Consider the following 21,687-nt stretch of genomic DNA (forward strand, 5'->3'; position numbering starts at 1 on the left):
CAATTCAGAGTATTAAACTCGGCCAGGGGATGATCCCAAGCCCCTAAGCCAGGTGCTTACTTACCACTACTGGTTACCCCAGGGAGCCAGCCTTATTTCCCATGTGAGTGTCTGATTCTGCATGAAAATAGATGTCTTCTGTATGGGCATGTCCTGCAGCTCTGGATGCCAGCCTGGAGCACAGAGTAAATGTGCCCCTAGTTAAGTGTAAACTGCAGTCCCCCCCACGCCAAACACCAAAAATCTAGCTTGCTGAGAAACCCTCTACAATATAGTCAGTGGGGTTGTGCAATGGGGAATGAGAGCGGGCTTCACCCACATCGTTTTCAATCTCTGGTCGCCAGTCTCTGCACAAGCCAGATAGTAGAATTAAAGCTGAATCTTGGGGTTTTCCCGTGAGAATCAGCTGCTTAAAGGAAGAATTATTGGACCCATACTCCTCAGGCTAGGTCAATGTTCAGTCAGCATCTGCTTTCTACCTCCCTGTTACGAGACGTGCATGAATGGTAACAGGTAAGTTTGTTAAAGCTCCTGTAACCTGACTCCGTGATCCTGTCCACAGTGAGCAAATTAATCTGCATGAATGTAAAGCGCTTTTCCATTTGGATAACAACAGATCATTGAAAAGGGAGCTGCATTAAGGATGATTTACTTTAGTTTTGGGTGTGCTCCTTAAAAAATACATTTTTTCTCAGTGTTGCAGCACTCTTCGTCTTGTGAGTCAAGTCTGCTGGAGACATGCAGTGGAGACACGACCATGTCATTCAACTTGGGCAAGTTACAGCTTTATCGACTTCCCTTCAGCCAGGTCATTTCACACCAGCTGGGTCTCTCTCCTCTTCATTTTTTTAATTGTATAGCAGCTCATTCAGATGTCTCCAAATGCTGCCAGCTTTTTTGCATGTGGAAGGGAGAAAACACCATCAATCAAAAAAAAAATAAAAATGTTTTGCCAGACGCTCAAATATCAAAAAAGCCCAAAAAGCTGGAAAGTTGTGCTTTATCCCTGGTAAGACAGTGCCTATTCTTTGGTCATGCCTGGCTGCCAGTGATCATAATAATACCGAGCAATTAGGCCTTTCATTTTCGTTAGGCTAATTAATTGTTTGCACAGTGCCCTGAATATGGAATAATTTTCCTTTGGAAAGAATAAAAGGATTAGAATGGCTTCATCCCAAGATGCTCAGAACGTATTTTATTTATTTTATGGGAGAAAAATTCTCTTGCGCCCCAAATGCAAACCATATACTTGAGTGTTAATGCCTGCGCTGGGACGTTTACATCAGCAGAGATGCACACAGATTATACATATGTCCATCCATCTGCCTCCACGCTCCATATGGTATCCGGGGTTTCTGCTGCATGTTAATGAATCCACAAAGAGGCTGGAGTCGTCGTCGCGTGTGTGCTGCCGGGTTTGTATGTCAGCCGTTGTCAGATGCTGGGAGAGTGATGAACACATCCCCTCGGAGATCAGCTGTCCGTGGCACAGGCGTGTGCCAGAGGCAGCACCGCTGTAATTACGAGCGCTGTATTGTGATAGTGCTCGGAGGGCAGAGCACTGGGGTGTAGAAATGTACTGGAGACTGCCTCAGGAGGTTTGTGCTCTTAAATACATCAAAGGTAAATGAAACCTGGGCTGGGATTCCATGAAGAAGGGTGCCCACTGCATACAGTATTGCGGGGAGTGTCGGTAGCTCTTTTTTATGTTTGTCCTATCCAGTGCCTCTTTGTGCTACCATGTTGTTAAATACGTATTTCATACTCAGTCGTTCCAAGTGTAAAACAAGCCTGCAGAAAGCCACTTCAGGGGAAAGCGAGGGCACGGATTCAGCTTCAAGTTTAAGGGAGAGGCTGCCATCACACAGACTTCCAGTAGAGTGGTTGGAGATAGCTAGCTGGAGTTGCCCTTGCCTTTCTTCCTCTCCGCTTCTGGTATAAGACCTGTTATGGCCAAGACTTGAAAGTGAAAATTGTGTCACATGCTACTTTCTCTTCCTTTTAAGATCAGGTCACTGAGAACAGCCCTGGGTTCGAAGGGAGCGTGAGGGGCCACCCAGGACAGTCTCTCAGCTACAGACATTTCTCCCGTCTTAGAAACAGCCACTGGCAGAGATGTCGCATCTCCCGAGCAATCTGTTCCCCTGCTAAACTACCCCGACTACTGGAAAGATTTCTCCAATACCTGCCCCCAAGCATCTCTAGATCCATCACCCATCTCATCCTATCCGTGCCTGCTGCTGCTGCATCTGCAGCCCAGACCAGGGCCACCCCAAACACAGGAGAGGAATGGGAGCGGGACACAAAGCAGGGACCGCAGTCGGGTCTATGTGCCTGCTGTGTGAAGATGTCATTCTGTGTTCAGGCTCAGCCTGCAGAATGCAATTGGAAGGCAAACTCCTTTTGTTTATTTAATGTCTGGATGTTTGAATGTTGCTTCTTGAGCTTTGGACCTTCTTGCTGTCTGACTATGCTAGGTCACACAGATGTCCCTGACATCAGTGCTGGCAGCCAACAGTCCCTGCCCCTGTTCACGTCAAACGAGTAAATCCAGTATTTAGGGTGCACATTCTTGTGATAGCTTTGTACATATATGTGGTAGGGGATGGAAAGCAGCAACTGCAAAGAACATGTCCCCCCATTATCTCAAGAGCTTTTCAGCATTTCACTTGCTTTCCTTCCTTGGTGCCTTCTTTTCACTTTGCTTCACAGTAAATATTCTGAGCATCTTGCCTGGTCAATGGGAGAGTCCCAAGTTTTCATTTTTCTCTTTTTTTTTCTTTTGTGAGTTTTTTTTTTCAAGCTTAACTCTCCTAAATAATGACTAGGGAGGAAGACAATGAACCAGAACAGACATGAAGGAGTTTGGACAACTGTCCTAAATTAGAGGATGGGTTTGCTTTGGAAATCCTATATGAATCACACTCTGTTATAGAGTTGGCTTTAACAGCAAATCTCTTGCAGCAGGGTGTCACTTCACTTCTATACATTACTTGAAATGCTTTACTAATTTGATGACCTCGTGGGCTCTCAGAAAAAGCCATTTATCTGTGTTTTGAGGAAAGAGCTCCTCTGAGCTAAAGGGACTGTTTTGTTGCTCAGATTTATTGCTTGGCTGACTTAATTCACCATTCAAACATGCTGATTTTTAGCTGCTGGGCAGTGGCCCTTTCAATGTTAAAACTAATTAACTGCTAGAACTCTTCTTAGTAAGGCTGTTTCCTTACTGTTTGTTTGGTTTTTTAATCCACAGAAATAAAGCAAACACGATCCTTGAATCACAGGTTGTGTGGATACGGTATCAGTGCAGACACAGCACCGTGTTGAATGACTTTGTGGTACAAAGGAAGCAAGGCTGCCGGCTGTCCCCGCTGTCGACGTGACACTGTACAAAGGTAAGATGAGAAAAGAGACAACATACAAAGACAGAAGAAAGGAGAGATGCCAGCATCACCACAAAGTGAGAGCTCCGAGAACAGCAAGAGAGGTCTCCAATACACAGCTAGCGACCCACAGCCACCAAAGATCTGAGCTATGGACCTTGCTGACAGGTCAAGGTCAATGGCGATGCAGCTGGGGGGTCCTTGCACCTCCTTCCCCTTCCTTCAGCCCTGCCACTGCTGTTGCAGCTTGCACTTCTGGAAGGACCGTGTGCTTCGTAGCTTGCATAGATCAGAAGGCTGTGGTGCCTGCTGTCAGGACCTTGTCAAAACCTTGCGTGGGAGGAGAAGGAATGGAAAGGGGGGTCGCTGGCTGTCAGGATGCCTCCGGCTGCAGGAAGTTAAGCTACTGGTTGTTATCTCATCAGGGAATTCTGCTCATCAAAATATTTTCTGGGAAAAGTTTATAACACCTGTGGTATTTCATGGTGATGTCTGAAGAAGGCATAAACAGGTGTAGAAGCTCAAGTGCAAGATAAATTCAGTTGTCTGTTGCACTCCTCCCTCCAGTGCTTTTGTAAAGCGCTGCTGCCCTGCTCCTTGCTCCAAGTCCGTAGGTGCGAATGAAGTATAAATCACAGCTGTTAACTGAAAGCAGGGAATCCCTCACTGGCTCCAGCGAGCTCCCCATCTGTCTTTGCTCCTGACAGTTTGATTGCCTTTATCATCATCTTTAAATTCAGAGCTGCAAATACCATTAGTGGTCATAAAGAACGGCAATTCTTCCTGACGTGCCTCAACTACAGTGTCCTTCTCGAGTGGCAGCAAGGAGCACAGGCCAGCCATCTTTCTCCTATGAATTTGGGCTGGGAATCTCAGCCCCGGCTGTCAGTTCACCTCCATCTGATTGTCTGCTTCCTTCCATTTCATTTCAGGTGTCTCCAGGATTTCCAGCCTTCTTCTGAAGCTTCGTGGTCTAGTTGCTCATCCCTGGAGCACAGGAGTATAGAGGAGCATCCCTGGGCGTGTGATCAAGGAAATCTGATGTCACTCGAGTTGCTCTGAACAAAGGGGAAAGTGCAGGGGACCAGCTGTGTCGAGGGGAGAAGGGACCTCTGCTTCCCATGGATGCTGGTGGAGCTCACCTGGCCTTGGCCAGCTGCAGGGGAGCTCCAAAAGCATCATGAGGGTTTTTGTCTGGTAGTTCTCTAGGCAAAGCAAGAAGACAGTTGGTGAAAGTTTGTCATGGAGGGGGCTTGAATACGGGAAAACACGAATTTGTGGTTGCAAGAGTCAAAAATAGTGTCTTGGGATATGTTGCGGTGATCAGCTGCCCCATCTTTTAGCTCTCAGCCAGAGCATTCCCTGGCCTGGAAAGGTCACCTCAGCGGCAGGACAGGACACAGAGTGTGAGGGGGACAGTGCTGAGGGCTGACCGTGACCCCGGAGATGTGCCAGGGGCCAATGGGGCAGACCAGTTCTCTTCAGTCCCTGACATTTCTCTGTGCACCCGTGAAGCCATCCCTGGAAAGAAGCACATATGGGGTCCACAGGTCTCATCATTTGCCGGCCATCCCTGCTGAACTCTCCTTGCCTGTGCGCACCCACGCTTTGCTTCCCATCAAACTGTCCTTGAAGCGACGCAGCAATGTGCCAGGTGTAGCTCTGCTGCCGCTCTCATCTCGGCAGCCCAAGGCTTTCCATTTGTTTAGCTGAAAGGGAGCCTGGGTCAAGGTTTTTACATGCCAAGCTGAATCGGAACAGAGAACACACAAGTGAGCTCAGAGCCAGGACCTGGGCTGGCAGCAGCCCTGGCAGGAGGGGCAGTACCAAGCTGGGGACCAGGGCAACATAGACAAAGGACGGGGGTGCTGCTGGGGGATGGGATGGGATGGGATGGGATGGGGTGGGATGGGATGGGATGGGATGGGATGGGATGGGATGGGATGGGATGGGATGGGATGGGATGGGATGGGATGGGATGGGATGGGAAGCTGTGGGGTCCCTCTCGTGCAGCCCCAGCTGGCTGTTGAGTGGCGGGGACACATCACGGTCAGGCAGCAGTCCCCAGGGCAGAGCTGGGAAGGAGCTCCTCGCCTGGAGCCCCACACAAGCCCTGAGGCGTCTCGGGTACCGCTAGAGGCAGCTCTTGTTTTGAGCATGGAGAAAGCAGCCGGGTGCTCACAGGCACCGGGCTGCAGCCCAGGGGCTGTGCTGCAGGCAGGAGGGACAGGGCTGCTCCCGCCTGCCCTGAGACACGGCCCTTCCTCCACCAAGGACCTACAGCCCCTTGCAACAACCCACCCGGGGTCTGACAGCCCGATCGGCAGCAGCTTTTCTCCATGGTGGCAAATACAGCGTGTTAAAGCCTGGGTGGGCAAGGGGAGCCCCAGCATCGTGCCAGCCAACCTGAACTGAGGCAAGGAGGGCTTGTAGGGGACATGAGAGGCTCAGGGGGCTGAAACTGGCACCTGGGAGCAGCAATATCCAAGGGAGAAGGCTGGAGTGAGAGCTGTGTGCCCCCCCTCCCTGTTCTGCCCGCACCAAGAGCGATTCCCTGCCACTGGCATCCTGCGGCAGGAGGGCGGGAGATAAAAGCCGACAGGGAATGGATTTGGTTTGTCCTTCTTTCTTTGTAGATTAACAGATCCAGTTCTGACTGAGGGATTTAGTGATTACAGCAATTTAATTGCATGGGGGAAGCATTTTCTAGCAATTACTTCTGTGTCCGTCTTGGCTGGCGGGGTGCTTCTCTTCACACCATAAGCAGCAGGGACAGCGCTAGCATGGCACCTGCCACAGCGTTCGGGGGTGCAGCCGGCCCCCGAGAGGGCAGCCGCAGCCTGGGTGGCACACACAGCTCCAGCCAGGCCTCCAGGACAAGCCCTGCCAGATGGATGCTGCCTGCGGTTGTGCTCCTGCCTGCTCCGTGCCTTGGGGAGCCCTGGGGAGGCTGGAGCCACTCGCCCACCCTCCACTTGGCGCAGGCAGCACGGGCAGTGCAGGCAGCCAGGCAAGTCCTCGGTGACCGAGAAGGTCCTCAGCAGCCGCCCGCCCCTCTCTGCAGCACCAGGGTTCTCCCTGGGTGATCTCCAGCGTTGCTCTTTTCATCTCAGTGCAGCCAGAGAAGAGGCTTATGGTCGCCTTAAAGGAATAAACGATGCATAAAAATATTTGATCAATTAAGCTGAATGATTTGGCAAGCGCAGGCTCCCGCTGTACCCATCCTCCTCACAATTGCCTCATTATCCAGCCCTAAATCAAGCTGTCACAGTTTTTTTTGGCTTGGGGGGGGGGGGGGGGGAGAGGGAGGGAGGAAAGGAGGGAGCTGAGTTCCAGCCTTCACCTCCAAAACAGAAAAACCTCTCCCCAAGCAGGGAGTGGGGCAGTGAGTCACCGAGAGCATCCCTCTGCCCGCCTTCCCCCGCCACCCCCTCACACCTTGCTCGCTATCTGCCTGCGCTGCTCCTCATTAATTTGATTGCAGAGGGGGGAGCGGAGACGTGATGGCAGCGCTGCGTTAGCCAGCACGGGCTGGTGCAAGGCTGCGGGGCTCCGCACCACCTCTGCCTGGGACTGGGGGTGCCTTCTGGTGCTGTCCCCAAAGATGCTGTCTCCGTCACTCACTGCTGTCCAGGAATCATCCCAGAAAGGGGACATGTCTCATCAGCAGGGCAGGAAGGTCTGGAGGTGACCCAGGGAGGGGGTCTCCACTCTTCTCGGGTGCCAAAATGAAGAGGGCTCAGACCCTATTTGCTCCTGTCCATGCCATGTGCGACAAGTGTCTGGAGAGCCTCCTCCTGCCTTAGCTGGGACAGGGGGTCCCTGGAGCCCTGCACAATGGGCACACCTGCACTGTAGTATCAGATCAGCCTCTTTTCACGAGGAAACCATGAGGAGATTGCACCAAGAGGCTCTTGATACAAGTAGGTCTTCAGAGGACTCTGCGTGCATGAGCCCCAGACACCAGACATGGAGTCTATCACTGTTTATTAGCCAAGGGAGAAGGAAAAACATCTCTCTGGGAGCCTCAGTGTTTCACAGGCCCTGGAGAAAGCACCCGAGGACCTGTTTCTTGCATCCTCAGGACAATGGATCATCCCTTGCCTTGCATGCAGGGAATCCCTTCTCAGGAAGGGTCCCCCTCCCCCTCTGCCCTCTCTCAGTTGCAGCCTGGATGCTGTGCCAGACCTGTCTGACTCTGCCAGAAGAATCTGGAGGTGACCCATTGATTCACTCCACTGGGTGGGTGGGTGAAACAGCTGCAAACTCATCTGTTCATGGGAGCAGAGCCAGGCAGCCAGAGCATCCCCGTGACACGGGCCTCCCTGCAGCAGAGACAGCCCAAACCAGACCTTCCACACAAGAAAACCTTCAAAGAAAAAAAGATGGGACCATGCAGTATAAACTGCATACAAAACTGCTGTTAGCCAAATGTGTTGTTTTCTCCTGCTGGCACCACCCCAGCGGGCAGGGCAGGGCAGGGCAGGGATGCCGGCTCTGGTGGGCAGGCTGGGACCTTGCTGGTCCCCAGCACCCGCTATGCTGTTGGGGCCGCCGGCAGATCAGCTCGGCACTGGGTCGCTGATGCCCGAGTGACAGCTTGCATGGGTGGCATGTTCGATCCACACTGTTTAGTTTCCATGCCTTTTTTAACACTGTCAAAACATGAGACGCTCCCGCTGCTTTCACAGCCTTGCTAATTGGCTGCAAAGAGCAGATTTCTGTTCAAATTGCAGCTACTTTTGAACTTTGGACTTGCTTTTAAAATCCAATTCCTACAAGGTTTTTCTGCCCTCCTCCCCTTCCAAGCCCGACTCTGCTCCAGCTTGCAGAGCTGTGAAGCAGCACAAGCAGCAACGCACTCCCACAGGTCACACACCCTGCAGTGATCCTGCAAGGGCTTTTTTGCTCCTTTTGCTGGTCGCCCCGGACTTCCCCAGCCTCTGGGACCTCTGGATATAGAGGACTAAAGAGCCCATGCCAACCCATCACCTGGAGCCCGCGAGCAAGACCCTCTCCAGGAAGCATCTCTTCAGCTGAACCTCCAGCAGATGTTGTGGTGTCTCCAGCCTTTCCCACTCCATCCTTGTTGTACTCCCTTCTCCCTACTCCAGTGACTGTTCTTTCCCGCTGACAAGTCTCTTTGATAGCATAGGTGCAGGATAGCACCATGCTTTGGGTGCTGAGTGCAGCACCTGCATGAGCCACAGGAAACACTGCTCTCCTCCCTGTCCTCCACCCATGTCCCAGCTCAGTCACCTCTGCAACTCAGACTTTTTCAGCCTGTTTTCCAGCTCTGCCGAAGCTGGTAACCGTTTGAGCAGGGCTGGAGCCTTCCTGACAGCACACACCTGGCAGGCTCTGGTTTTCCTTAGGTAAGGCCAAATGGGAGCTCTGGAGAAGCTCAGCTGAATCCAGCGGCAGCCAGAGAAGGGCTGGTGAGCTGGGACATCTCCAGGCTCCAACTGTGATCTCCTCCAGGGAGACTGGGAAAATGAGATTATGAGACTGGCCTATGCCCTTGGCAGAAGCGGTGCAAGGAGGAATGGGGGAACTGGACAAAACCCCCTGACCCCTCTCTGGTCATCTCTGAGTCTGCACTGATGAAAACCCGAGCGATGTCCAGGTGTGCAGTGCCAGGAGGGCGAGCCCACGGGGATGGCGCTTGCACTAACACACACGTGCACAGCCGAAGCGCTTGCCACGACCCTGTGGCTCAGGAAATCAGCCTGAGACTGGCAAGGAGCTACTTGCCAGAGCAGAGAAAGTTCATCTCCAGCACATCCTTCGCTCAACAGATGTGTTTCAGGTCCTGCTAAGCTGTAGAGAGACTGGACAAGAGTTCTTGATGAATGCAGATGGGCTCAGCTCCATCAGCCATCATTAACGAGCCAAAATGCATCGTGAGCCACAGAACCAGCCTGCTGCTGGGCAGGAGGCATGGCCGGAGGCAGCCACAGCCTGAGCCAGCACTGGGGGCTGCTGGGCACTGGGGAGAAGCTGGACCTGCATGAGAAATCATAGCGAAGGAGCACTCAATGGGAGTAGCTGGAGCAACAATTCAGGGTTTCTACATTACTTGACAATTTCAGATCGCAAATGGAAATATCTAAGAGAATCATCTCGTAAATCACACGGTCTGTGGTTTTTCCCCTTTTCCCCTGCTGTGTTATGATGGAAAATTGCAGCCAGTGTTTCCAAAAGCCATGAAATACCATGCAGGCCCTGGCAAGCTCGCGTCCAGCTGAAGCAAACTCCACTCCAGCTTGCAACTCGCCTTCGAAAAGGTCACCAAACCCAACCGCTGACCATCATTTGCACCTTTCCCCCAGCTCTTCTGGCTGCTCTGGCACCTTTTGCATCGGCATTGATTCAGTGTTGTTCTCATGCCAGCCTTGCACCCCTGGAACACAACTGCAACCAGTGGGATTCTGATAGGAAACATGGAAAAGGGCATGGGCAGGCAGCTGCGAGAGAAACAAAAAGGGATTTTTTTTATGTGATTCTCCAATAATAAGAGAAGAGACAGGGACTTAAAAGTTGTCGTACTGTACCCAGCAAGAGAAGATGCTTGGGCCCAGAAGGTCTCTGCCACTGCCTCCCTCCATGTCCGGGAGAAAGCACAGCAAACACTGGCAGAGGCACCTGGTAGCACTTGCTGCCACGGCTCTGCCTTCAAGATCACGTTCTCCATCTGCGCTCAGTCTCAGAAGCACAGCAGTAACTTGTCACCATCCTTCCCCTGATGCTGCCGCAGCTGCCCCAGTTTGCCCACAGGGCTTGGGGTGAGCATCATGTCATCGACTGTGAGCAGCAGCATCTTCTTGCTGCAGCCCAGGACACGCTGGGGTCCAGGATTACCCTGGAGCTATGCTAATGGATTTCTATTTTAATTACATGGAAGTCTAAACATGCTGCAGGGTCTAGCTAATTCTGCACAGCACAGAGGAAGGCCTGTGCATCATCCGGTAGCTTTTTTTTTTTTTTTTTTTTTGGCATAATAAAGGTAAAGTGACACTGGGGACACGTGTCTTTTATGGTCCAAGTCAGCCTCCTGCAGGTCCTGAAAGCTGCTAGCGGGAGGGGAGAAGGAGGGAAGGAAGGCAAAATAAACAGATAAATCCCTGGAACATATGGCTTGTGCTCAGTATCTTTACGCATGAGGCACCCCACTTAATAAAAGTTTAGGATGGAAAAGCCAAATAAAATTGATAATCTGCCCAGGGAGGGTGATTCAGATGAAGTAAGCACATTACAAGGGGGTGACTGATTTACAGTTTTCTTCTATTTGCAGTTTTATGACTATTACAGTTATTCTTGTGAATATAATTCATTACTGTGCTATTATTCCCAGAAGTGAAAATCAAAGGTTTATCAGCCGACACCAGCAAGCATGAAATACTGCCCCAACACACAGCTCTGCGCTGGAATCAAAGCTCACAACCAAGCGAGAAGGCAGGAGCTGAGCACTCACCTCTCCCCATCCCAGGTCCCCTCCCGGGATGCGGGCAGGGGCAGGCAGCTCAAAGCCAGCAGCATCTCCACGCTGGGCAGCGAGGAGGTGATGCACCACACGGGCATCCGCATGGGCAGGATCTCATCCTCCAAAAGATGACGGGGACAGGGGTGGGAGAGCCAGGCTGGCTCAGTTATTTGGAAAAGGATAATACAGGGGGGGGTGATGGCAGGCAGCCCTGGGGTGGCACAGGCAGAGGGGAGCTGGAGCTGGGTACCAAAGAGAGGGCAGGCACACTGCCTGTACCAGGGTCACGGCGTGCTCCCAGGCGTGGGTTTGGGCACAGCATCTCACTGTGCTGTGAGGTGACGGTGGGGCAGGGTAATGGACTTGAAACCAAGATAGCATGCCCTGGAGCTAGAAAGAAGGAGTTTAGGGGAGGGGTTTGTCTGGACTAACAGCTATAGCTGGGAGAAATGGACTAATCCAGGGTTTTATCCAACCCAAAAAGCAGTGATGAGAAGATGGAAATGTACTTTAGGTTGCTGCTTGGTGGATTCTTGCTTGCTGCTGATTCTATAGCCCATATTTAACACAAAAGCCATCATTCCTGTGGTGAGGTTTGTCTGGTTTGAAGCCCAGCCCCAGCCAGCCAGCGGTGCAGCTGGTGCAGCCGGATGGCACAGCCCTCCCCGGCTTCATCCTGTGGGCTTTCAGGCTTTGTCACTCCCACATGCTAGCCTCAGCTGTGAAAACCAAAACAAATCTCTTCCAGCCTCCCTTTGCTCTTCTTTTCAACAATTTTTTTTTTTTTTCTGAAGAGCCACTCTTCGCTTTCCCCTGTTTGGCTCCATGATTGATTCTCATCCCAAAGGCTTCTTTGCAGCACTCCAGATACTCCTGCTGTCCTGCTCCAAGGCTGCTAGAAATCAGCCCTTGATTAAAAAGAAACTCCAGAAGCTAAGGGCAAAAAGACCCCTGCACAGCAAGCCCTGCACAGCATGGAGACCCTGCAATAACCCCTACACCCTGTCAATGAGGAGAAGAGAGGGAAGGGGAGAGGAGGGGAGGGGAGGGAAGGGTAAGCGTGGGAGCCCAAAATCAACACGTTTTAATCAGATCAATGGCCCCCTCATCCCAGCATCCCAGCACTGGTCCTGGCCAAAAGCAGGTGTGATGAAGAAAGCAGGAGGGATAAGGCAGAACTGAGGGACACTTCCCTGGCATCCACCCATCTGGGTCCCAGAGCTTGTCTCAGTGCTTAATAGCTCTTGATGAATTTTTTTTTCTTCCTAGAATTTGTCTAATCACTTTCTGAAGCCTTGCAAAGTTTTGGCGTTCGTAGTATCTTCTGGTAATAAGTCTCCAGCTGAAGAGCGCTCTGTGGGAGGAGGTGTGTGTGCTTTCAAAGCCTCGGTCTGCGGCGCTGGGATCTAAGCTACATTCGAGGATGGGGAACACAAACGCAGAGGCAAAGAATTTACTCCTCATCGCTACAAAGTGCCACAGTAGAGGCAGAGTCTCTGAAGTCTGAATTGCTTAAAAAGAAATAAAACTGTCACCAGCTGTGTTGTCAGAGTCTGTCCTCAGCCCTCTGCTGGCTCTGGGGCCCTATGAATGGCACATCCCAGAGCAGCTGAAAACAAGCTGCCAGGACAAGCCGCAATTGCTGTTTAACACCTTTAGATCAGGACAAAAAAAACCCCAAATCTACACTTAAACAAATGTGCCCATTGCACTGGAGTGAGCTGAGCCTCTGCCTGTGTTCAAAGTGAAGCGCATCGAGTGCTCCGTTGAGAAGGGGCAGTTTGCCAAAGCCGAGAGCTGCGATAGAGAGATGTGACCAGGCTCAGGCTAATGACAGCCTCTCCTGTGGCCCCTCCGACTGGCAGTGCCACCTCAGGCCACTCGTCCCCATCCCACCACCACAGCCAGGTGCCAGGCTGGGGCTGTCCTCAGCTTCCCCAGCGCTGCTGGCACAGCAGCTTCCAGCCAGCATTTCGTGCAGCAAGCAGCTCCAACTGGACATGCGCAAAATAAATCCTATTAAGCTGCAAATGGCACGAAGTAAAGGCACATCAGCCACAGCAATAACCATGTACTTTCCCTGCCAGAGGCTGGGAACAGGGTGCAGTGGGGCCCCGAAAGCGCCCAGTGAGGACACAGCTCCAGACTGAGCTAATGGCACATGGGCGGCCGAGAGACTTTAGCATCACGGTTAATTGTGATGAGCAATAAAATTCCAGCTGGGGATGAAGGTCTCAGCGCCTGCCAATTAGTCCTGGCATCCTGAAGACAGACTATAATGGGATTATTGAACCAGTCCTATTATGCACTAAAGTGTTCGGGGAACCTCGCCACTGTGCCGCTGCCGAGCCGATGAGAGCGATGTGCGCACCGGCACAGGCCAGGAAGGGCTGTGCGGGGAGCCGGGCTGGAAACAGGCACCCACCCTGCCTTTCCACAAAAAATAAGCACTTTTCTCAACCCTGGCTAAAGCATTCATCATGCCAAAGGTGTCTGAGTCGACAAGCAAGCAGTAAAGCTGGGCAGTGACCAAGGTTTTGCTGTTTAAGATAAAACCTGATTTGTTTTCTCTCTTGATAGACAAACCCAGAGAAGCTGCATCAGCCCCCAGCTGAGAATACTTAAAAGGCAGCGCTGATGCAAGAAGCTGTTTGCTTAGCCATCTCACTATAATGGCAGGTGATTTCGAGCTTTTTCCTTGGCAGCCTTGCCGAGATTTTGTGTTTATAACACTACAGTTAAGGGTGGGCGGGTGGGCTCAGCCTGCCAAAGGAGCCGCCATCCTCTCCGGCTCACGGGTGACATTTGGAGCTGGCGTGTTCGCCACAGCAGACGATGGAGGGGCGTCCTGCAGACCTCTCAGCCCAGCAGCTGCCGAAAATACGTGACCCTCTGGCTCTGCTTCTTGCAGACATCGCTGGGGGGATCTCTCTTTGATGGCAGAGATACCAAAACTGCTATTTAGCTTACAGCAAGGCTGGCAAAGCCTGGCCACGGAAAGCTGCAGAGGTTTGTGCTGTGGGTGCTGCTTCTCCCGGTGTCTCCCTGGAGGATGCCCCTGGCAGTCGTAGCTCAGAGGCAGGGACCACGTCTGTGTGTGTGCCCCTACTACAGCCTGTGCAGTGCTGTCCTTAAACTTTCCTGGAGCTCTGAAGCCACTAATCACCCCAGAGACCCCAGTCTGGAGCTGAGGCATCCTGAATTGTCACACAGTGGCCATGGCCCCTGTCCCCCTCGGTGCCCATCGCTCACTGCTTTTGGCTGAACAGCCAAAATGTGGCTTCAGTTTGCACTCCAGCCTTGGCTGCAGAGATAAAGTAATACTGCGCTGAGAAAGGTCATCTGCTCATGGCTCACTCCAAAACATCTCCTTCTCTGGCACAAAGACCTGGCCATCGAAGGGCCCTGCCAGCTTCTGATGGAGGGATGCGGGAGCAGCGGCAGTGCTGCTGCGGGGGGACTTGGGGGCAGGAACCCAGGCAAGCCGGGGACGGTGCCTGCCCCGGGGGAGGACCACAGCCACAGCAGATTCACAGGCAGGATGACAGAATTGAATCAGACACCATTTATTAGGCAATAAAGGGGCAGACTAAGCAGAAAATGAGTGAGGTGGGAGAGGACGGATCCTGGGCTGTGTCTGCAGAAAGCATTAGCAGGACATGGTTTACGGGGATGAAAAGCCATTTGATTATTAGGGCAATATTTAGTGCCTGTGGCTGCAAGAGAGGAAATGCTTCTGCTTTTCCCCCTGCTCAGCACAGCACAGAGCCAGGATCCAGCCAGCCATGCCCAGGGGCTGCAACAAGGTGGAGGAGCAGAGCCACCACAGCTGAGGCTGTGCCATGATCCAGGGAAAGCTCAGCAAAAGTCCTGCTGCCAGAGCAAGGCTGCACTGCCTTGGTCTGCAGCAAGTCACTCCTAAAAAAACATTAAGAGGGTCTGAATGTTATCTCCAGTCCATAAGGAGCTTTGCTTTTCTGCCTGGGAGCCTGGTATGACGTGCCTTGAGACAGGGATTCATCTCACCTTTATCATCCCAAGCAGACTCTCCCAGGCTCCTGGGAAGGTCTGCATGAGCTGTTTAACTTCAGCCAGCTCAGCCAAGATGATGTGCACATCTCAGAGCACAGGGAAATGCAGTGAAATGCCCCAGGAGCTGCCTGTGACCCATGGCCTGCCCTGCTGTCCCCATGAGGCCAAGCAACACTGAGCCCGCAGCCATGCTCCCAGCTGACTCTGAATCTATCATTTCCAGTGCATTAATTTCTACTCATTATTGATCACCTTGTAGCACGCTAGGACTGTGCTGTGCTCCACCAGCCATGAATTATGAGCCCATCAACATTTGGCTGCAGTAAATGATGTGCCCTTAGGAGCCACCTTCTGCTCGTAGTATGGAGAAGGAGAGGGAGAGGGAGAGGGAGAGGGAGAGGGAGAGGGAGAGGGAGAGGGAGAGGGAGAGGGAGAGGAGAGAAGCTAGAGAAGAGAGGAAGACCAGGGGATATAAGTTGTTCATGTTTTTAAAGATGTTTAGGGTCAGTAGCCAGGATTTATCCTGAGTTAGAGGTAAGCACCAGTGCAGCATATTCAGTTTGCTGGGGGCTGATTTTCCACCAGTGGGTTCCAGACCCATGTGCCAGAGCCACTTTTCAGCCCATGTTTGTGTCCCAACACCTCTCTCACACTGGTATCATCCCTGCCACAGCAGTGTCCCTGGGAAACCCTGAGCTCTATCTAGAAGAGGACTAAAAAGTACATTAAAACCTTGTAGTTTGATACTGTGGCATCCTCCAGAGGATGTGTTTGAGTTATTTAATCTGCAAATTGTCTGAAGTTCCCATGGTAGAAGAAGGCTTCAGTTGGGCAGGCAGGAGCAGGAGACTTGCTGAGAACAGCAGCTGCAGGGCAGGGATCTAATGAGCTGATGAACAAGTGCCAGGTTGGTCACCATGAGCATCCAGATAAAACCCACTGCTTATTTATCCCATGGGCAAAGCAGGAGCTTATGGCACGTGGGAGCACCCCACAGCCCCCCCTTGGCACCAGACAGCTGCCTCCAGCCCTGGCCGCCCACACCAGAGCCCCATGGGGTCTCCTTGGTACCCTCAGCAGCCTTCACACCCACACCCCACTGGTGCCTACAGCCAGGGAACGTGCCATCAGGGCAGCTTCTGTGGGTACTGGAGGTAGGAGAAATATCAGAGTGGGTTTGCTGCTTGTGTTGCAGGGTGGGAGGTGAGCAGCAGCAGGAACCGTGCCCCTTGGCAGTGCTTCGTGTGATCAGGCGCATTAAAGGGCAGAGTGGCTGTGGCATCAGCTGCTTTGGAGATGCCGGGAGGGAGGGAGCATTGATCTCTTCCCGGCTGACAGTTTCTGTGACCTGCGGCAGCAATTAGAGCATCCCCGAGGAGGATGCAGTGCCGCTGCAGAGCACTAACGACAGCAGCAGAGGCGAGACAGGAGGGCTCAGTCTGGGTTGTGTCGGTGATGCTGCACACTCACAGCTTCATACCAGGGGGGTCTGAAACGTGCTGGGGAGCAGTGTGCACTGAGAGCCCTGGGGCTGTCACTTGTGTCCTGAGGAGAGCACAGCAGGGTCTCCCCAGCCCACTGACCGGGTCCCTGCCCCAGGGCAGGCAGGAGAGGGGTTGAGGTCAGGCTCAGGACAAGGGCAAGATCAAATTGCTCAAGCAGGCTGTGAGCAGAAGTATTTCCCCCCATTGAATTCTTTCTTCTTAGGCTTTGCCTTTCTTCTTACCTCTTTTCCTACCCTGAACGGCTGTCTGCACAGAACAGCTTGGAGCTCTTCCCAAAGCCCTCACCTTGAAATACTGTGTCAAGACACCACCTCCCTACCACCCCCTGCTAATTGCAAGGTAAGCCTGGATCTGAGAGGGATGGCATGCAATATTTGCATGCACCAGGGAGCAAAGGGGTGCCAAGCATGGAGAGCCAGAACAAGGACACTCAGTGAGACAAGGGGCTCGTGGTGAGGTCCCCCAAAAAGTATTGGGAATTGCAATGTTTGCTGCACAAACCCATTGGTTTGAGAAGAATGATGGGGTTTTTGACATTACAAGAGCCGACATGCCTTCAGCTGACCTGCCATAAGCTGGGACATGAGGGAGAGGACAAGGAGAGCTGGCTTTCCTTGCTCTGGGACCAGCACACTCCTGTAATGCCACTCCTCCTGGCAGAGCTCACACCCGGCTCAGTGGCTGGTCCATCACTGGGCAAAACTGCTCTTCCCTCAAGCATCTCCTCAGCTCTGGACACCTGAGGAAATCCTCCAAGAAAGCAGAAATCCCCTGGGCATGGAACACCATGCTGATGGCACGGCTGCGCGTCCCAGCTTCCTGTAGGTTCTATTAACAATTCTTGTTGTAAGTAATTTTTGCTGTTACGAGCTGCAGACTGAGAAATGCTAGTTTCCTGCCTCCATCAAAAACCAGAGCAGCTCTACATATGCATTAAAACCCAGCACACGCAATTTATCTCAAACCACCTGAACTTCTTGTTCTAGTATATTATCTGTCAGCATCCGCCCTGGGAGGCTTTACACAGCATTTCTCTGCACGGAGCCCCAGTCCATCAGATCCTCAGTGTTTTAGATCATATTTCCTCAATAACACATAAGCTGTTGGAAAAAAAGAGCAAACACGCTGCAAAAATGACAGGGAGCCTGCAAGCACATATGGAGAAAAGGCAAAGCAAGTTTTGGGTTTCCCATCCACGCTCTCTTGAGTGTCCTACTAAATATGCAAACCAGCCTGAGGCAGAACTATCCAAAGCCCAGCTGTTTCGAAGCCCTGCAGCGGGAATTGCTCTCGGCCCCACACTGCAGTTTGTCAAACAACGGTTTTGTCTTTAGGTGCTCTTAATTAGCCCCTTCATCTTTCACCAAAACCCTCTTTGGTTTTGCAGCCTGCATGTTGGGGTGGGGTGACCCTGGGTGCAAGATCTCAGCATCCCAGATGATGCTGGATTCCTACAGGACCATTCCAGTTCCTTCTATAACCTCTATGGAAATACACAACAGCACTTCCTTCCAGCCCCCCCCCCCCCCCCCCTATTTTTTCCAAGTCTTTTTATTTCTAAGAAACTTAGAAACAGGCTTAAAACTCTCCTTTTTTGGCTCCTTTACTCTGAAGCAGTGATGCTATAATCAAACAGCAACAGCCTCAAACCTCTGGGCAGAGGCTCCTCCTTTGGGGGTGACCCCCTCCCAAGCCAGGTTGCTCCTCAGGGCTGCAATGCTGCTCCCCCAAAAGAGCGTGGGGCACCCACAGAGCTCCGGGAGGGCTTGGAGGGCGTAGCATTGTGCCTGCAGCCCCTGCCAGCCCATGGAAGATGGGACACGTTCACATCCCCTTCCCACTAACCTGCAATCAGGGAGGGAAAGTGCAGGGATGAAGCATCACAGGGCTCCTAAGTGACTTAGGGGAGGAGCAACCAAATAGCTCTCACTTTATTGATTTATTTATAGAGAATGAGATATTAATGCAAGACCTGTTGTTTGAACTGGTTTCTTCTCACCGTGCGGAGAGAGGAGCCCCGCTGTGCCCAGAGGCGTGGGCAGAGTGCTAATCCCTGCCCCGTCCCCTCCTCACTCCATCTGTTCCTTTGGATGATTTGCCTCAACTTCTCAGCTTCCTATTCCCCTTTCCCTACCCTGAGCAGGGAGTGGCTGGCAATTAAAATATTAGCAGGGGGGAAACATTTCATAATGCACATGATTAGCCCTTAATCCAAGGAATTTTAATTAGTTGAAAATACAGAAGAACAAGTTTTGCAGGTGGACTCTGCAGCCTGGCAGTGAGACCTTGCTGGCTGCCTTCTCCTGCCTGCAACGTGCCTTGGATAGTCCATTATTGCTCGGTCGTTATTGCTTGCACCTCCAGATTTTCCTGCAGCTTTATTATTATTTTTATGTCTTGAGTTTTACAATATACAGCCTTTACAGCAGGGTATTTTTTTGTGATGCTTTTTTATCTTGGTTTTGGTTTTTGCTTAGTAGCATAACGAGACGATGGGATTTATAGGCAGTTCTGGGTTTTCTGTTACAGCTTTTCTTAGCAAGATCATCACTTTTGTCACTACCCTTGCTAGCCTTTCTCTCTGGCTTTGGTGGTCCCCAAGAGACGCAGCCCACATTAGTCTCCAGCTGTTGTTCAAGCAACCCAAGCAGTGATCACAGAGGAGTTGTAGCTAAATAAAAGTTTCGAGAACAGCAGGGTTTTAAAAGTCTTCAGAGCTATTTCTGCTGTCATCCATTAACACTGGTTTGAGCAAAGCCCTGTTTATGGGGGACCATGGCAAAAAGCATCCTCAGCTGGAAGGTGAAGGACTAATGCAGCAGTCTTGAATGCCTGGCTGAGGACTGAGAAAGCAGCCGAGAGCTGCGGCAAAGCCAGGAGCTATAAATTGGTGAACGGGTAAAAAGAACCAGAGTCTTGGTTCTTAATGATGCCAAACTCAGGACTCAGGTGGGGAAGGTGTGAGCCAGCTCCAGCACATGCCTGAGCTGCTCCAGGAGGAGCTGCCCCATGGCCGAGGAAGCAAAGGCTCTGCCCAGCCATGAGTTTGGGCTGTGAATTTGGGAACAGCAGCCGTGAAGGCTGAGGGATGCCCAGAGGTCAGCGTGGATGAACCTTCTTGAAGTTTTGTGTTAGAGAACATCCTTCAGCTGGGATCATGGTGAGAATTTGGGAAAGCCCCCACTGGGCAGCCAGCAGCCTTTGCAGGCTGATTCCTGATCCAGCCCCACCTCAGAAGCAGGGCTGTCAAAACCCAGCATCAACCATGTTTTACCTTAAGTGGGCTAATGAGATTCACTCATTAAAAACCCCACCAACTCGCCCACCCACCCAGCAAGAGTGTGAGGATAAAGATCCAGCAAAATATTCTCCCCCTTGATTTTGTGGAGTTAACACTCGAGTGCTGTGATGTTCTTTATCCAGAGCCCCAGGGTGGGCACCAAAGGGTGAAGGGGTGCGGGTACCACAGACTTGCTCCTTCAGCATCTCTCAAGAAAGGACAAGGGCCAACAGCTCCTTTTTCACACCCTCATCTCTGACAATTTGCAGAGATGAGGACATCCCAATGCTGCTCCATACACTTCGCAAATATTGCTCCACATGCCTGGCCAAATTCTGGATTATTCCCCCTCAAAAGAAAAGTCGCAGTTGCAATGTGGTCCACAGCAGTGCTAAGACAAGGACAGAGACTGGAGGTGTCCCCTACAGGGGTGTGTTTCCTAGAGCTGTGTTTTAGCTCATCGCTTACAAGAACATTACTTTGCAAATCCTTCCCTGGAAAAGGCAACAGAGGAGTCACTGGGGGCTCTACATGAGGGGTACAGCAGCAGGCAGGCAGGGCTCTCCCTGTACAGCATGGGGCAGCTTGGTCCAACCTCCTCACAGGCTTCCCTCCGCTCTGCTCTCTCCAGTGCCACTTCTTGCACCAACATCCCCATCCTTGACAATAAATAAATTTAAAAAAAAAAAACAAACCCAAAACCAAAAAGAGGAATTTCTAAAGGATCCAACTGTCAGCGTAGAAAGCCTTTCCCATAGCAGGAGCTCTCCTCCCCACAGCAGGAGGGCATTGCAGCGCTGAATCTGCCCTCCAGCAAGATGAGAAATTGTTCACTGGGCAGTGTAAATATTTCAGCAGTGCTACCTCGCATGTTTAAGAGCCCTTTCCACTCCCACAGACTCACTGCTAATTCCCTGGGGTCCTGTGCAGCAGCAAACCCCCCAGCCCTGAAGCCAGTGTAAGCTGAATTGTCACCAGTTTTCAGGGAAAAGTAAAAAAAAGGTGAGTTCATTCATGCTTTACATGCTCCTTAAAGCCCAGCCAGGCTGTGAATCGCTTGTCTCTGCACAGGGCTGGGGCCAAGCTGGGACAAACCAAAGCGAACACAAGCCAGGATGAAGTGACTGGCTGGGCAGCACTTTGCTCCGATGCCAGCCCTGGGGGCACGGCCAGGGTGATGTGTTCAGGCCCCTGATCTCTGCATCACCAGAGAGCGGGACCTTTGGGGACATTACGGACCCCGCTCCCTGGGGATGGCCACTGTGGAGTCTCATGACCATCCATCATTGGAAGCTGCCCGGGCTGGCAGCAGGGTAAAGCATCGCCCACGTGCTGAACTCCAGGCCTTCCAGGCAGCCAAGGGCTGTTAGAAACCAGAGGCACACGCACGGCCTTAGTGGGCTGGGGACACTTTTCCACAGCCCCTGGGGCCAGGGAAAAATAAAAGGGCTCAGTCTGGAGCAGAGGAGGTTGAGGGGAGATGCTCGGATGTGCAGCCCAGCTCAAAGGGCAGGGTAGATGGAAGGGATTAAGAGCAGGGGGGACAAGTATCAGTCAGAAATGGCATTGGGAGAGCTGGTCCTGCCCCAGAGCTGAGGGGCAATCTCTATTCATCCCTTCCTATGAAATCTGCCTCTGGAAAATAAAAATAACGATACCTATCTGAGATTCACCAGCAACATATAAGCTACATCAACAAGGGATTATCATCGCTTTAGCAAAGCCTCATTCCTCAGAATTGCAACCAGCCAGGCCATCAACTCATTATCCCATTATATCTGGGAATGACATAAGAAATCTTGCGTGGTTTTCCTGCAAGGGACAGAACAAATAGGGCTGGTTTCTTTGGCAGAGCCACAATAAATGTCAGAGGAGGAGGGGTCCAGGCTTTGCCAGCACCGGGCAACCTCAGGCAGCAGCAAGTGATGCTGATGGAGCAAGGGATGCTGATGGAGCATGGCCGAGGCCATCTCTCCCCCACGCCAGGTGTCTGCAGGACACAGC

The sequence above is a fragment of the Falco rusticolus genome, chromosome 8, assembly GCF_015220075.1.
Source record: "Falco rusticolus isolate bFalRus1 chromosome 8, bFalRus1.pri, whole genome shotgun sequence".
NCBI lineage: Eukaryota > Metazoa > Chordata > Aves > Falconiformes > Falconidae > Falco > Falco rusticolus.